The sequence below is a fragment of the Triturus cristatus genome, chromosome 5_2, assembly GCF_964204655.1.
Source record: "Triturus cristatus chromosome 5_2, aTriCri1.1, whole genome shotgun sequence".
NCBI lineage: Eukaryota > Metazoa > Chordata > Amphibia > Caudata > Salamandridae > Triturus > Triturus cristatus.
The window spans coordinates 514,345,014-514,362,280 of record NC_140588.1 but is presented as its reverse complement, the minus strand read 5'-3'; the positions used below and the strand labels follow the sequence as shown (position 1 = coordinate 514,362,280).

At 48.8% G+C, this 17,267-nt stretch overlaps 1 protein-coding gene across 14 annotated transcripts in view; it reads right to left on the bottom strand.

The window, feature by feature from the left end:
- The window catches only part of LRRFIP2 (LRR binding FLII interacting protein 2), a 412,043-nt gene that overhangs the window by 36,487 nt on the left and 358,289 nt on the right, over positions 1–17,267 (bottom strand). The window lies entirely within an intron of this gene.

Below are 17,267 nucleotides of genomic sequence, written 5' to 3'. Positions count from 1 at the left end.
ATTGATGGGTCCAATCAATGTTATCATTGCTTCACTCAACATCATGTACATAGCCGTGAAGTTGGTCACCGAGTGAGGGGACTTTTTGTGATACTTGCAGGCCTCAAAAAATTCACTCGACCCCTCGCAATTGTGAGTGACATTTTAGCAGGTCGAGCTATTTTTTAGCACTTACTCGACCGTTCTTGCCAATAAACTTAAGCTGGAAGAAACAGGTGTTCCTTTCATTCAGAAAGGAACGGAATGAGCAATTAAAACATCTTTAAATCTTGTTTTATCTTGACACATTTGCCAACTGCTCAAAGACAGAGGTCAAATGTCAGTTTGTCTTTTTACTAATTGTTGCTCATGTGCTCCTAGAACATGGTGTTTACTTTTCTTTCTCTTTTTACAGTTAATGCTCTTTGTCAAGTGAGCTATTTGACAATAATTGTGAAACAAAATGCAGTAAAATGTCCGTTTTTTCTCTAAAACAACATTTGAACAGCTTGTAAATGAATAGTACAAGGAGATCAGAAATTATGAAATAACTTTTTTTGTAATTCAGTAATGTGATGCAAAGATTTAAATTGGAGGAAATCTGGACACTCTACTTGGTGATGTGCAAACGACAAATCTTTGCAGAAGCTTTATTTCCAAACATTGTACACTTTATAGTTTTAAAACCACGTCAGTGACAAATTCTGTAGCCATTTCAATGTAAAATCTGCTGATTGCAAGTAACAGCGGGCTGCTACTTTATGCTTTAGTTATGTATTTATTAAAAGTGATAGTTTATAAACATGATGCGAGAGACATTCCTAGCCAAGCCCTGAAACAATGCATTTAATAAATTAAAAGGCAAGTCTGCAGTCAAGTGTATCTTATATGTGGCTAGATTTGCATTCTATATGGAGCTAAATGTTTAGACTATTATATCAAATAAAAGCATTTTCTGTACAGCAGACATGCTGAACGTGTGTATTTGAAGGTGCTCTCATATGCAATAAAGAAGAAAATGGTGTTTCAGTGAATTAAAGAACGAGTTACTTACCTTCGGTAACGATGTATCTGGTAGAGACATAGTCTAGCCGCAGATTCCTTAACTTAGAATATCCCCAGACGTCAGACTGGATCCAGAAAACTTTACGCACCAGCACCTCTGCGCACCGGGGGCTGTGCCGCACGGCTCTGCCCGGACGTCGTCCACGGATAGGACGTCAGCGGAGCCATATATGCCCCTCCCGGGGCGCGCTGACGTCCGTTTTCGGAGAAACTTTTCCGTGGCGCAACGGGGAGCCACCACCAAAAAACTGTTAGGATATGGGAAAAGTGTGCAAAAATTATGAAAAGACAGGGAATGATGAAAAACAGCACCATAAAGGAAAGTGCCAGGCACTGTATATTGGAAAGTAGTAAAGGGAAAGTGCAGGGCAACGGTCTGGGAAGCAACCCTGCAAAGTGAAGGCCAACCACCCTTGGAGGTAAATGAAGATGTAAACAACATCATGGCAGACGACAGAAAGTCCGCAACCTTAATGTATAACCGTGAAGGACAAGAAGCCCGGAACATAGGAGCTATATTGACCACAAGATGTCACCAGAAAGACGTTGTATCCCCAATAAGAGATTCAAAAGATGTGGCAGAGCCAATAGACCACAAACCAACGGAGCACAGGGGTGGTTAGAGACCACAAGGCGATAAAGAAAGTAAGAGCGTGGGGTGGGAAAAAGCACAAATAGAACCCACACTGTACAAACCAGGACGCAGGGTTGGAATGGATACATGACACATGAGCATACCATCCAATTACGAAAATGGGCGGAGTAGAACCACGAAAGCAGAATGAAGCATTCTGTGTAGGAGTGAAGTGAAAGCGTCACCCTGCAGAAGGATCAAGCCACCCGGAGGGAGGAGAGCGTAGAAAGCCCACATTGAAAGGGTCCTCGCAGAACGGGGAGGACGGGCAGGCGTTAAGGAAACTGTGGCTAGATTATGTCTCTACCAGATACATCGTTACCGAAGGTAAGTAACTCGTTCATCTGATAGAGACATCTAGCCGCAGATTCCTTAACTTAGAATAGATACCAAAGCCATGCCCATAGAGGAGGCGGGTCTGCGACTGAACCCCACCAAGTTCTAGAGAGAACTTGGCTGTCAATAGTGTGACTAAAACAGTGCCGTCAATCATGTGACGAAGCACAGTGGGGACAGTGATGTCAGATTAGCTAACTCCTAGACCACGAAGCTCAGAAGAGAGCGGAGAACAATGGAAGGCAAAGGTACCAAAAGCTGACAAGTACAGCACAAAAACCCCTTTTGTGTATAACAGGTTGAGAGAAGGAAAACCCAAAACCAGCATGCGTGTGCAGGAGCAAGAGTTCACAACTTCGAAAAGGTAAGATGAACGAAGCCTAGGGCCTGAGGGATCCACAGGATCCGAGGTATCGACAGAAAACAAAAAGCGATTACCGGTCGACCAGGTAAGACAGTGGAAAAAACACTGTTGTACCTGCGCCTGCAAGATACAAGGGGCAACGGAGGCAAAAGGCTGACTCCTACCCAGCAAGTGCCAGTACGGAACAAGAAAACACATACTTGATGTGCTGGAGTTAAAAGGAATCGGAGGACACCGCCAGAAGTGGAACTGGACCTAGGGTTTGAGAGATCCGCGAGATGTAATGTGTCGCCTGTAAGCAAAACACAGAGATGGCAACCGGAATGACAGAAAGCGCATACCGGCCCAGTATGCAGAAGAGCGGAAGAAGCACTGTTCAAGCTGCATCAGCTAGACACATGTGACAACATCTGCAGGCGACCAATCCATGGCCCGAAGGCCGGTAGTAAAATAGAAGACACGCCAAGACATAGGCGGTCTGTTACAACTGGCGAAAGGGCCATTGGCACACAGTCTAGTATCAAAGTAGGAGCGACACTTTAAGACATCGAGGCATACCAGAAGGCACCTAAGGACATTGTGTGGACGTTGGAACCACACGAAGAAAGGAAAGGCCTCCTGCAGGGAAACATGAGCAGCTCAGATGCGCACAACATCAAGAAGGCAACGGCCCAAAAAGGGGGACCAGGACAGCAAGCACCACATAAAGGTGGTGGCACAAGCAGACCGTGTCAGTGACCATGGACACCACATGAAGGAAAGAGCAACATCCTCCCCTTGTGCGTGAGGAACCACGGTCCCCTGCAAGCTAGAGGTACAACAGTGGAAACCGTCAGGATCAATGTAAGTGCCCCAGACCATAAGAAGCAAGTATTCAGAAGAAATACGCCCCATGAAAGATCACAGTCTGAGCCAAGCAGAAGCGTGGAAACACCTGTGGGGGGCAGCAGGGAATGTGTAAAAAGCAGCTGTAGGAGAAGTGGTGAGAAAAGAGGCCACATACAGCAGAGAAATAAAATGCTAAGCTAGTACCTTGGAGGACGAGCCCAATAAGGACTGCGTGCCCAAGTTTGTACTAATAGTACTAAACATTGCCGCACGGTGTGAGCCGTAAAAGCAAGGACAGAAACACTACAGACAAGCGGGATCAAAGGCACCCGAAGTGCGACAGAACGATGCTAACAATAGAATCGCAGGACAAAAGACAGGGAGGGACTCCCTGAAGGATGTCCGTGAGGAATACTCCATAGGAGCGTACTAAGGCAAGGCAATCGCCCAGCACCAGCATATACCGCACATAGGGTAAGTGTCATCCCCTAATAAGGGGATCCGCTGGGGCAAAACACTCAGTCAGAGGACTGAAGAGAAGAGTAAACCAGCCATACGGCTGAAATCTAACACATCAGAGATGGCTGAACAGCTGTGGACAGCAATCCGGGAACCTACTATACACGTTTGTGATTAGAGGGGTAGGAAAATAAGGCACAGAACCGTGCAAAAGTTATGGCAACCCGGACAAGAGCTGGGAGACTGCCGAATCCGCGTGGGGATCAAAAAGGTCCACACCATTAAACGGTAGATCTCTGAGGGCATCCAGAACATTATCTGGGAAACGACTGTCGCGCAGCCATGCATGGCGGCGCAAAGCCACAGATCGAGCAAGATCTCGTCCCACGGAGTCAGTGGCATCAAGGGAAGAATGGAGCGAAAATTGCGCCTTTCCCCTGCCATCAAACAGAAGCCGAAGCAACTGTGACCGCTGCTCCTCTGGAATAGAAGGGAGAAGGTTCTCGACCAAGTCCCAAAGGGCCGAGGAGGAACACGCGAACACACAAGTAGTTTTCAATGCACGGATACCCGCACTGGCAGAGGCAAAAAGTTGGCGAGCACACACGTCCAGCCACCCAGACTCCCTAGAGGGAGGTAATGGCAAGGCGGATGAAGAGTGCAAGTTAAAGGCCGCCCGAACAACGAGTCCCTGAACTGTAGGGTGAGTGGACAGGCAGAGTGGATCACCCGGAGCAGGACGGTGCCTACAAGCAATAGCCCAATCAACAGTCACCAGAAAAGGGCCTTGCCCACGTGCCACGCAAAATTTCAAAGAAAGAGGTGCCAAATGGCAGCAGAGGCTTCACCTCAATAGGCTCCATATGGAGCAGATCCATTATGGGATCAGAAAGCAGGGGGACCACAGGAGGCTGAAAACCAAGAATAGCAGCCGTCCTGTGAACGGCATGTGCGTAAGCAGCGCCAGCTTCAGTCGCCGTCCGGCTAGGCGATAATAAACCATTGGTAGGAGACGGCTGAAGACTAAGCTGCCACTGGACAACAAAAGTGGAGGAGCCGGAGACTGACCCGAAGGCCAGGCAACACAAGGCACTTGAAACATGGGCCCCGATCCGAGGAATCCAGAGAAGCGTCAACCTCTTTGACAAAGAGGCGTTGTTGCCGGCACCCGCGTCGATCGACACTGTGTGGAGGTTGCACTGACGTCCGAGGAGTTTGGAGGAGCAGCAGCAACCTCGTGAGGAAGCTTGGACGGTGGCACCAGCGTTGATTGACGCCGGGTTGGAGTCGTCTAGACGTCGACGACCTCCAGAGGGGACTCGACCTGGACGCCGCCCGACGTCGATCCCACTGCAAAATGTGCCTGTTTGATCAAGCCAGGCATCGAGCCAGGCGTCGGGGCAGGCGCCGCCTCTGACGTCGACGCAAAAAGCCACTCAGGGCTATGCACAGACTGACGGGGTGGGCTGGACAGGCGACTGGGAGGACCAACTGGGCCGTGCCCAGACGGCGTCGTATCGTCTCCTGAACCGGAGTCGATGCACACAGCCGTCACCGAGGAAGAATCCGCCGGCGAGGACCAGACATGAGTGCCCTCCACCTGTTTGGGACCCGAAGGCGCTCCAGGGAGAAGTGGGGACCCAAAGTACAACGAGTGCAAGAGAATAAGCATCCATTTGGGCACGTGTTTCTCCAACCCCCAGAAAGGGAGGGTATGGAGAGAGTGACTGCTGGGCGCCCTTACCTGGCATAGAGTGAGAGGAGCGGGTGCCAGCAGTACGCGAATGGGAGGAGGACCTCCGTGCTTGCCTCTTGTGCTTACCTGCCCTCGAACGACGTTTGCGGGAACGACCTCTAGACTGAGCCCGATCCGGAGGGGTAGAGCGGCAACGTGAAGGTGCTGGACCGGACAGCCGTGCTGCCAGAAGTTTAAAACGGCGCTCTCTGAGGGATTTGGGCTTCATCCTCTGACAGGCGTCGCACTCTTTGGAGTCGTGGAGGTCAGTGCCAGACATCCGAGGCACACAGGCTTTACAAGCCTTAAAGCCAGACGGCATTGCACCCTGTTCCAGCGACACCGAAGGTGTCGAAAAGGCCTAAAAACCAGGCCAAGGAACTGCTGGTTTTCCAGGAACCGTGTTGGGATGCGGAAAAGGAGAAAACCGACGTCAGCGCGCCGGGAAGGGCATATATGGCTCCGCTGACGTCACGTCCGTGGACGAAGTCAGGGCGGAGCCGAGCGGCGCCGCCCCGGCGCACAGATGTGCTGCTGCGGAAAGTTTTCTGGATCCAGTCTGACGTCGGGGGATATTCTAAGTTGAGGAATCTGCGGCTAGACGTCTCTATCAAATATACTTGCCCAGGATCACATAATTTGAAACCAGTCAAGAGCATTATATTTAGGTCGAGTAGATTATTTAAGTCACTAGACCTGCAGGTCTAGTAACATTTTGGGGATTTTTGAGCCCTGTCTTGGTAACCTTAACTGACATTTTACGTCAACAGAATGCAGCAGTGTTTTTTCAGGTGAAAGGTCATTGAACCATTGAAGACATTAGTGACTTCTCCAAACATTAAACACCTTTTTTTTTTTTTTAAGTGCATAGAACAGAAATAGGTAGTGGTGGATACAAGGGTCGCACCGAACAAGTTACTTACCTTTGGTAACGCTTTTTCTGGTGGATACAGTATCTGCCTGTGGATTCCTCACCTTATGAATATCCCCTGCGCCAGCATTCCGCAGAAACTCTTTCCTAGCTCTCCACGCCGACGAGGTCTTCACAATGCTATGGCTCCGCACGCGGCTCTGTGTGATGTCACTGGAGCCATAAGAGGGCCATGTCGGAGTGATGACGTCAGTTCCACCCATTTTTTCCGTGCAACCGAGGCGAAACGGGCAGACCGACCATATAGACAATTCATACATAGTACACAGTATTCACACAAAAACACACAGTGTAAAGTGAAAAAGGAAAGCAAGCATTTCCTATAAGCCTACACAAAGGCAAACCGAGGCAAAACACAATGACAAAATGAAACATATTAATGAATACCTCTTTTAAGGTATAAAAAGGCGGACAACGGGGAGGCAGGTGGGTCAGTGAGGAGTCCACAGGCAGATACTGTATCCACTAGAAAAAGCGTTACCGAAGGTAAGTAACTTGTTCTTCTGATCTCTGCCTGTGGATTCCTCACCTTATGAAAAGAATCCCACAGCAGTCCCACTCCCGGAGGAGGGTGTCCACCCTTTTATACCAAAAAGTCCTGCAAAACTGAGCGCGCAAAATGGCCATCCCTCCTCACTTCGGAATCTAAGCAGTAATGCTTCGCGAAAGTGTGAAGGGAGGCCCAAGTTTCGGCCTTACAGATGTCCAGCACAGGAACACCTCTGGACAAGGCAGAAGTAGATGATTTAGCCCTGGTTGAATGAGCTCCAATCCCTTCAGGAGGCTCCTTACCAGCCAGAGCGTAGCAGATCTTGATGCACAAGATAATCCACCTGGATAGAGTGCGCTTGTGCGCTGCCTTGCCCTTCATGCGTCCAACGTAGCCCACAAAGAGCTGATTGTCCAATCGCAGGTCCTTCAACCTATTCAGATAGAAACTAACCGCCCTCTTATGATCCAAGCGGTGCAGCCTCTCCTCCGACTTGGAAGGGGGAGGATAGAAAGTAGGGAGGGTAATGCACTGCCCTAGATGGAAGGGAGTTACCAACTTAGGCAGAAAAGCAGCCCTGGTCCTGAGAACCATCCTTTCAGCATGAATTGTTAGAAACAGAGGCTTAGAACTGTAAGCCTGAAGTTCACTCACCCTCCTGGCTGAAATGATAGCCACAAGGAAGACCGTTTTGAATGACAGCAGTCTCAGTGGACAACTATGCATAATGAAGGGAGTAGGCGGAAACATATTAGTAAGGCCCTTAATAAAACTTAAAACAACAGGAGATTTGAAGAGCGACGGCTGATCAGGCAAACAAAGAAATGTCGATATAGCCGACAAATAACCTTTAACAGTAGCCACAGCACAACCCTGCTGGGCTAAATGCAGCGAAAAACAAAAAACATCAGAAAGATGAGCCTTTAAGGGATCAATAGACCTCTCTCCACACCATTTAACACATTTTGACCACCTGTAGGAGTAAATGGACTTAGTGGAGTGTCGCCTGGCAGATAAGATAACATCCACCATGTCAGGAGGGAGAAAGAAGGAACTCCGGTTGTCCTGTTCAATCTCCAGGCATGAAGGTGCAAGCTCTGGAGGTGGGGGTGAAGAACCTTCCCCTGCGACTGCGAGAGGAGGTCTATCCTGAGAGGGAGACGGAGCGGAGGGTGCGATGAGAGGTGAAGTAGATCTGTGTACCACACCCTTCTTGGCCAATCCGGGGCGATCAATATGACTTAGGCCCGGTCTTGGCGAATCTTCCTCAGAACCAGAGGAATCAAGGGTATGGGAGGAAACGCGTAAAGGAGTTGTGAGCTCCAGCTCAACTGAAACGCGTCCCCCCCAACGCCCCCTGCATCGGAAACTGGAGACTGCAGAATGACAGGCAATGCGCGTTCGAGAGTGGCACACAGGTCCACCCGAGGAGTCCCCCCCACGTTCGGAAGATGTGTCGAACTACCTCTGGATGAAGCCTCCACTCTTAGTCGGCGGAGAACTGCAGACTGAGGCTGTCCGCACGCACATTTAGCACTCCGGCCAGATGATTTGCCATTAAGTAAATCCAATGGTCCTGAGCCCAAGACCAAAGCCGCAACGCCTCCCTGCAGAGGCGGTACAATCCTACTCCTCCCTGCTTGTTGACATACCACATCGCGGTAGTGTTGTCCATCAGGACTTGAACCGACTGACCGCGAAGGAAAGGGAGAAAGGCCTTGAGCGCCAAACGTATCGCCCGCAATTCCAGAACATTGATACAAGACAATCTTTCCTCTGGAGACCAAAGACCCTAGATCCACTAGATGAGCACCCCACCCTAGGGTGGAGGCATCCGTTATCACTGTGGCCAACGATGGAGGAAGATGAAAAGGCTTTCCTTGAGACAGATTGCCCTCCACACTCCACCAAGATAGATCCGCTGCAGCTTCTCTGGAGATCCTGACAGACTCCTTGAGATCTCTGTTGTGCTGATACTACTGCCTGCGGAGGCACCACTGGAGCGCCCTCATGTGCCAGCGTGCATGGCTGACCAACAGAATGCAGGAGGCAAACAGACTGAGCAGGCGTAGGACCTTCAGAACTGGAACAACTGCTCCATTGTAAAACAAAGGGATAATTTCCTGAATGTCGAGAATCCTTTGCGGAGGAGGAAAAGCTCGACACACAGTGGTATCCAGTACTGCCCCTATGAACGGGTTGCAGTGAGAGGGCACCAGGTGAGACTTGGGCACATTTAATGAAAAACCTAATCTGAACAACAGCTGAGTTGTTACCTGCAGATGATGACGCACCATCTCTGGCGACTCTGCCTTCAGAAGCCAGTCGTCCAGGTAAGGGAAAACCGGGATCCCCGACCTCCTGAGATGGGCAGCCACCACCGCCATCACCTTTGTGAAGACTCGAGGTGCAGTAGTCAGACCAAACGGAAGGACCGCAAACTGGTAATGCTGCGAACCAACCGTAAACCGGAGATACTTCTTGTGCGACTTCAGGATTGGGATGTGAAAATACGCATCCTGCAAGTCGATGGACACCTTCCAGTCCTCTTGTTGCAGCGCCTAAAGAACTTGCGCTAGGGTGAGCATCTTGAACCTCTCCTGCTTGAGAAACAGATTAAAAATTCTGAGATCCAGGATGGGTCGTAACCCGTCATCCTTTTTGGGAATCAGGAAATACTGGGAATAGCATCCCTGACACCTTTCTTGCTACGGAACCACCTCTAACGCACCTTTTTGTAACAGTACAAGAACCTCCTTCTTAAGAAGAAGTAAATGATCATCCGTGCAAAACCCTTGGCAAGGAGGAGGCAATTCCTTGAAGGGAATGGCGTACCCATTTTCTACCAGATCTAAAACCCAAAGGTCCGAAGTGACCAATTTCCAATCCCGTAGAAAATGGGTAAGCTGACCCCCCACAGGACCTGCATGATCCAGGATGGCAGATCTAGGGCTGCTTTCCTGCATTACCAGGAGGGGTTGGGGAGGAGGAGGAGGAGGAGGAGGAGGAGGAGGAGGAGGAGGAGGAGGAGGAGAAGGAGGAGGAGGAGGAGAAGGAGGAGGAGGAAGGCGGCGGCGGACGACCCGCTCCACGAAGGCGACCTCTGCCCTTACCCCTGTAGGACTTGTACAAGGGGTTTTGTTGCTGTTGCTGCTCCTGCGACTGACGGGAACCACGAAAGGAAGATTTCCCAAATCCACGGTATCTTCTATTGCCATAACCCCTTGCCTGAGACTGAAGACCCAAGGATTTGCTGCGGCCTTACTGTCCTTGAACCTTTGCAAAGCAGAGTCAGCTTTTTCTCCAAAAAGCCTAGATCCATCAAAGGGAAGATCTAGAAGGGCAGCCTGTACATCAGGTGAGAACCCAGAAGACCTCTGCCATGTGTGTCTTCTAGTAGCAATGGAAGAGCCCATCACCCTGGCCACCAAATCTGCCGTGTCCAGCCCAGACTGGATGACTTGGCGAGCAGCAGCCTGAGAGTCTGCCAGAACCTCACTCAAATTACCCCGGTCTTCCTCAGATAATTTTGGAAGAAGCTGCTTGGCAGAGTCCATAAGGGCATGAATGTATCTACCCAACAAACAGGTAGCGTTGGTGGATTTCAAAGCCATACTCCCTGACGAGAAGACATCCTTTGCAGATTGTTCAAGCTTCTTGGAATCCACGTCAGCAGGAGCTTGCGGAAAGGCGCCCGTAGACTGCTTTGAACATGAAGCCTGCACCACCAAACTCTCAGGTGTAGGATGAGAAGAAAGGAACATAGGATCTCCTGGGGCAGGCCTGTACCTTCTGGACACAGATCTTGAAACTGCAGGAGCAGAAAGAGGATTGCGCCAAACCTCAAGGATCGGCTCAGTCAGGGCATCATTGAAAGGCAAGAGTGGTTCAACCACAGAGGACGGAGAATGAAGCACCTCTAAGCAAATTAGGCTTATACTCAGCCATAGGGAGCTGCAGATCCAAGAGCTCTGCAGCCTTCCTTAAAACAGTATGGTAAGGTGCAAAGGAGAAGCTTTCTGAGAAGCAAAGTCCCACTCCGGGGAGGTGTAAAGTCCACTTGCCTCACACAAACCCTCTAACATATCCTCAGGCTCATCAATTTCACCTTCCTCCATATCTTCAGCCTGGTACTGTTCCTCCTCTAGTAACCTCTGCGCTTCTCTCCTCGAGCGCATCTTCGGTTGCGGCGTCGGCAGCGCCACACGCGGCATCGATGGCTCTGGGAGCGGCGTCTAAGGCGGATCCGTAGCAGCAACCTGCGAACGAATCCGTGAAGAAGGTTCGCCGGATGGAGCCGGGGACTGCCCATACGGCGTTGACATCCTTGGAGCCGGAATTTGCCATGATGGAGTCATCGGCATGAATAGCACGAAGGGGGCCTGAGGATAATGGTGAGGCACACCCAAATTAAATGCCAGAGGACCCACGGGACCCGAAGGTGCACCAGAAGGGTTAGAGACCCTGGTAAACACACCATACATCGCATTTAAAAAATGCGAGGGATCCGTACCCGGCACCAGGAATGAAGGATACTGCGCCGGTTCGAGATCCGATCGAGGAGCCTCCGGAGTCAGAACCACCGGGGCCACAGGTAGAGCCACAGGAGCCGAAGGCGTCCCAGCATCAGCCGGATTCGAAGAACCATCCGGAGCAGGAGAGAATCTCGGCGTCAGAGACTGAGCCGGAGTCCCCTTACACGAAGGAGAATGGGCCAGAGTCACCTGAGGAGACACTGAAGGAGAGATGAAGTCCCTACCACGACGTTGAGGAGCCAGAGAAGGCGACCTCGAAGCCACAGGCTTCAATGAACGGCGTCTAGATCCATGTCTCCTCTTCTTCTTGTGTTTCCTCCTCGAATCATGTGAAGTCGACGACCTCGATTTCGAACGTTTGACCCCTTTATTTTCTTAATTTAGTTTTGTACAGCTTGGCTTCTCGTTCCTTCAGGGCCTTCAGGTTCATCTTCCTTTAGCAAGGACAGCCCACGACGTCGTGATCAGACGATGGACACCACAGGCAGTCATCTTGGGGGTCAGTGATCGACATGCGTCCCCTGCACTCCTTACAGGGCTTGAAGCCCGACTTCCTTGGAGCAGAGATGTCTGAACCACAGAAGGAAACCAGATAAATACAAAGTATCCAGGAGAAAGTATTGGAGAGTCCGTAGAAAAAAGGGAACTGACGCCATCACGCCGACGTGGCCTTCTTATGGCTCCAGTGACGTCACGCAGAGCCGCGTGCGGAGCCATAGCATTGTGACGACCTCGTTGGTGTGGAGAGCTAGGAAAAAGTTTCCGCGGAATGCTGGCGCAGGGGATATTCTTAAGGTGAGGAATCCATAGGCAGATGTATCCATCAGAATCAAAATTACTGTATGTACGGGCTACAAACTGAATTTAAATAGTAACCTCACATGAAAGAGTAGAATTGGTGCCATTTAGGGTAAAACACCCCACTACCTAAGGTGTAGGAAACACAAGAGACAGCAGTAACTTGTGAAAAACTTGCAAACAAAGAAACCCTGGCACTCACAATATTTCGGATTATATTCATGACAGTAATCTGTCAATCTAACCAAAAGAACCAAGAAGGAAAATTCATCTTTACACAGGAAGTTCATTTATCTAGACCTTTTTTTTAAGTGACCGCAACAATGGTTTCGAATATTGGTCGTTCTGGTAAACTGATGCTTCAGGAATGGCAGAATTATTACAAGGTGCACAAATCCGGGCACCTCTTCTCCCAGTACTCTCAGCTATTTTTCTTTCAGAGCTGATCAGGTTTCTTATTTGATATTTTAGTACCAGGTCAATTCTGATTTGAGGAGATGCATAAACAATTTCTCTACACTGGGATACAACTTCAGTGATAGCTTAGCAGTTTGTTTGCTGTAATTGGGGAACTTCACCTCACCACAAACACAAAATATTTCAATCCAACCATCAGTCCTGGGAGTTCCAACTGCAAACCACTGTAATCTGGAAGAGTATGCCAAACGGTTCTATACATGCCATTCGCTGTAATCATGACTTCAACAACCAGTATGCATTAGTATGTTAAAGAATAGCCCAGAAAGAGACCATTGCATCCTTGGTAACATGGAGTCATCTGGAAACATTATTTTTGTTAACCTTCAAGAATGGCCCAGAATATTAAATCCCACTGTCACACATTTATGGCACTCATGAACTCCTATAATATTCTAAAGGAAACAGTCATCTAGTATCAAGAAGGAAGCGTGCATCCCAGGGCAATGGTACATTGACTTTGAAGGTGGATGGGTGGCCCTAAAATATTGTAGGATGTCTGTACCTGCGGTACTGGGACTAGTACTCACCCGAGTATCGCATCAAGTACCAGGCCCCTCTACCTCTCTGATGGGAGGTCAAGTTCAAGGATTGTAGGTGGCAGGAGGAAATAGGTTTTTCAATCTCTCATGTATGGATTATAATTCCGCAGAGAACCATCAGCATAGCCCGATGCGAACGAAGTAACGCTTTCAACCCGCACCCGCACCATGTTACAGATGAGGGCACAGAGGCAAACAGGCCATATGGAAAGCACACTGATTGTGCGTCACATTTGCAGTGCTGTGCTGTGCTGTAAGCGTGCTTCTTCAAGGCACCGCTTTGAGAGTGGGGTGGCAAGAGGGTGTACACAGGGATCCCTGGGATTCCCAGGCGGCCTCATTACCACACTGCCCTGGCTGTCATGGGATCACTGCCCACTCTTCAAATTGCTGGTGGTCCCTCTGCACCGAAAGGCGGACTGGCAGTTCCCAGCCACCTTTCAATGGTGTGCTCCTTAACGCACAGGCACCACAGGTTTGAGCCTGCACTGCGAACAGAGTAGAACAGAACAGATTCTGTATGTAATACGGTGCGACTCAAGTGTGTGCAAGTTGCAAACTGCCTGGCAGATAGCACCTGTACACCATTTTACATAATTCTGCCCCATCTACTTATAAAGAATGGGGGGGGGGGAGGGGGGGCGGCTTCCAACATTCTCCAATGGTAAGGTCTGATTTGTGGCTAGTTCAGGTAAAACAAGGCCGATTAGTTTACTTTTGAAGATATTTCCTGAGAGTTCTGTTTCAGTTCCACCCTGGGGCAAGGATTCAAGGCATTCCAGTTTCAGAGCCGCCATTCTTAAGGATCTATCTCAGTCCTTCAGCCACTCGAAGGCTAGCGGTTTGCTCAGCTGTTACTGACTGCAGGTTTCAAGACGGTGCACAGTGGTCTAACAGTTTCTGCAGGTATCCGGGCCTTCTGCCCCAAAGGCCACAATAGTCAATGAAGAGGAAAAAAGAAGAAACTGGGCACTCATTAACAGTCCTTGATAAAAATCCATTTTCAGTCCGCACGGATTGATGGAAAAAAATGGAACGAACGTGAAAAGCCATATGGGAAGCATATAACAACTGGATTTAAATGGGGCACATTTGAAGTAGTGAACCACAAGGTGGTGTACTTTCCATCACTTTGGAAATAAGTTCACAGACGTAAGACAATTACTAAACTACACTGTAAGAACAAGCATTGGAAATGCAATAGGTCTTGCCTTTGTTTACCTTAAAGCTATTTTCTTTAATGGTATTGTATTTTAGCTAGGTCTTATTGAGTGTTTGTACGTGATATGTTGTGCCTTTATGTTGGTTGAATTGTAATTGTTATGTGTGTAGTAGTTTAACGCATAGCGTTTGAAGGAAAAGACCAGTGTTTAAGATTTGGGACAGAGAGTAGAAGAATAGCATGAGGGTTAATGAAGTATAGTGAGGAGGAAAGTAGCATGAGGCAGAAGAAAGGGGAGTGGGGAGAGTAGTATGAGGGAGAAGGAAGAAAGCGTGGAGGAGATTAACTTGATTTTGAAGTAAGGAAAGTGTGAGAAGTAGAAGAGTAGTGTGAGGTAGTAGGAAGGTAAGATTATTTGCTTAGTATTGGGCATAAGGAAGTAGATAGGTGTAGAAGAGCAGTGTGAGGGAGATTGTAGGAGGAGGAGAAGAGCAGTGTGATGCAGAAGGATAGAGTGATGAGAATAAGAGCAATTTAGTCAGAAGGATGGAGAGTGTTGCGGAGAATAGCAGTGTGTGCTAGAAAGCTTGTGAGTGTGGATGAGAGTACTAAGAGGCATATGGATAGTAAGCACTAGTGCAACCTCTGGAGGGATCCCATGGGCACTACTTGTGGTGCTGGGTGCGCCGCCATCTCCTCAATCCCATTACACTATTTTTATATCTTTATAGCAGAATGAATCCCTTCCTTACGATTATATTTATCTTAGTTCATGTGGGAGTCTGTGTGAATTTACATAGCAAAAACTTTGTTTCAAGGCTACAGAGTTTTACAGGAGTAAGGAATGGTGCACTTTACCCTGTGCCCACTGTATAGCGCCCAGAGACCACTTTGATGTTGAGGGCTAGCGCTTAAAAAATACCTTAAAATAGCATCAAGTGACCTCGGATGTGACCTGGATGTGCCCTTGCCTCAGTTTAGCTGCAGCACCCCAAATGGCTAGAACTAGAATTAGAAAACTAAACACACCCAGTTACAATACTGAGAAGTCGAAAACTAGTCACTGATGTGGGTCGGGGGGGAATGTAATGACTTTTTAGGGTCCTGTGAGGTCACGATCAGTGCGTACATGTCAGACAATAGCCCTAACCAACACAGTACAGTCTGGCCTGGAGTATGCGTAGGGCACGTGTTCAAGTGACATGGGGTGGAAAGCTAACAAGGTTGTTAATCGAGCCCTGTCTACAAGGGCTCAGCTTTAAGTGCACTGTAAACAGGACCAGAACAATGACACAGGAGAATGTTTCGTAAAAATATTCTTGCGGTGCAGTATTCTGTATCTTTATTTTTGAAATAGTTTACATGTACAGCTGATCGTGTTACTACACATAAAAATTTCAGGCGATATTGTATGCCCCTTCCACTCACCATCAAAGCAGCACTGGTTCTACAGCCAAGGAGAACACATAAGACCAGAGGACTACAGCAAAACACCCTGTCAGACATTTAAACAATAGCAGGTTATTCACCAACTACCAGGGACCTCGTCTAACTCCCTCATCAGAAGGGGGAAATGCATCACCGAACAAAAGAGTAGTGTCACCCAAGTACCATTTGAATGTACTGTTGCATGCTGGCGTGCACATCTTGCGGCCCTTCACAAGGTTAAGTGAGCCCCTGATGGCACAAGCGCAGGCTCAAGGGGAGGCATTCGAACCTTTACCATCAGGACATGCTCATGAGGCCAGGAATCATGATGTGCCCCGCTGACAATCCTCAACAAGCAGTAAACACAATAGGCTCCTCTCCATTAATTTGCAAAGATCGGTGTCTTCACGTACCGGCACCAGCTATGAAGTGTCTGCGATGGTGAAAGCGGAAAGCGGAGTGTAGTTAAAAGTTAGGCATACAGCCTCTTGAAGCAGCCGCTATGCTGAAACCTTAACCATGGTGGCCGTGAAGCGAGTGCTATACCGATCCAATAAAAGGTGCACGGTCTTCAACAATAAATCAAACCCCATAAAATCCGCTCCACCTCCAAAAGCACGAACGCTACCTCCTGTATAAAAAAATAAAAACATGAATATCAATCATGAAGCGTGGCGTCCATAAAGTGGGTGCCGTGCTGATAAAACCAAAGCAGCGCAGGCTCCGAAAACATATAATTAAACCAATTTGGTTTACACGCGCTACCTTCCGGTTGGAAACTGAAAATGCCATCAGCTGAGCGCATTTCGTGCTGAGCCAATAAAATCCACTCCACCTCCCAAAGCACACATGCTAGCTCCTTTAAAACAATGGCCAAATCTAGCTCGGGGGGAGGGGGGGGGGGGGTGCGAAAATTCTGAGAGCCAATCCGAGCCCTTGCCCTGTGATGTATTTCTACAAACAGGAACATGTTTGTAGCTTCCAGGAATTATATATATATATAAAACAAAATCCACATGTCTGCTGAAAACAAGCGCTGCAAAGGAACTAACCCCGCAAATGCGTTCTGCCTGGCTGGATCCGAGCTTTCATCCGATGTAAACAGATAAAGGCGCTAATACAAGAAACAAGCCGTGCCAGAGAAATGAAAGGCGCGTCAGCCATTCTTGAAGATAAACGCAGCAATACAAGACAAAAAGTGCTTAGCGGCTAATTAAGAGACACTGTCTCCCGCCGCAAGTAAAAGATCCAGTCCAGGGGGGCAGGGCCAAAAGAGGACAGGGTGGCAACCAGAGGGGACTAAAAAGCCGTCGGTACAATCATCATACTCCGTTCAGCATATTCAATGACACCAAAAGACGCACACCAATAAAATGTAAGAGCGGAGCAAAGACACGAGTTCTGAAACCGTATTGATTCCAAGAAGCCCTCGCAGAGCGAGCAGTGCACTCGCGCTGGAACGCCAGGCGAGACCTAAAAAAGTGCACTGCAGATTTACATTTTT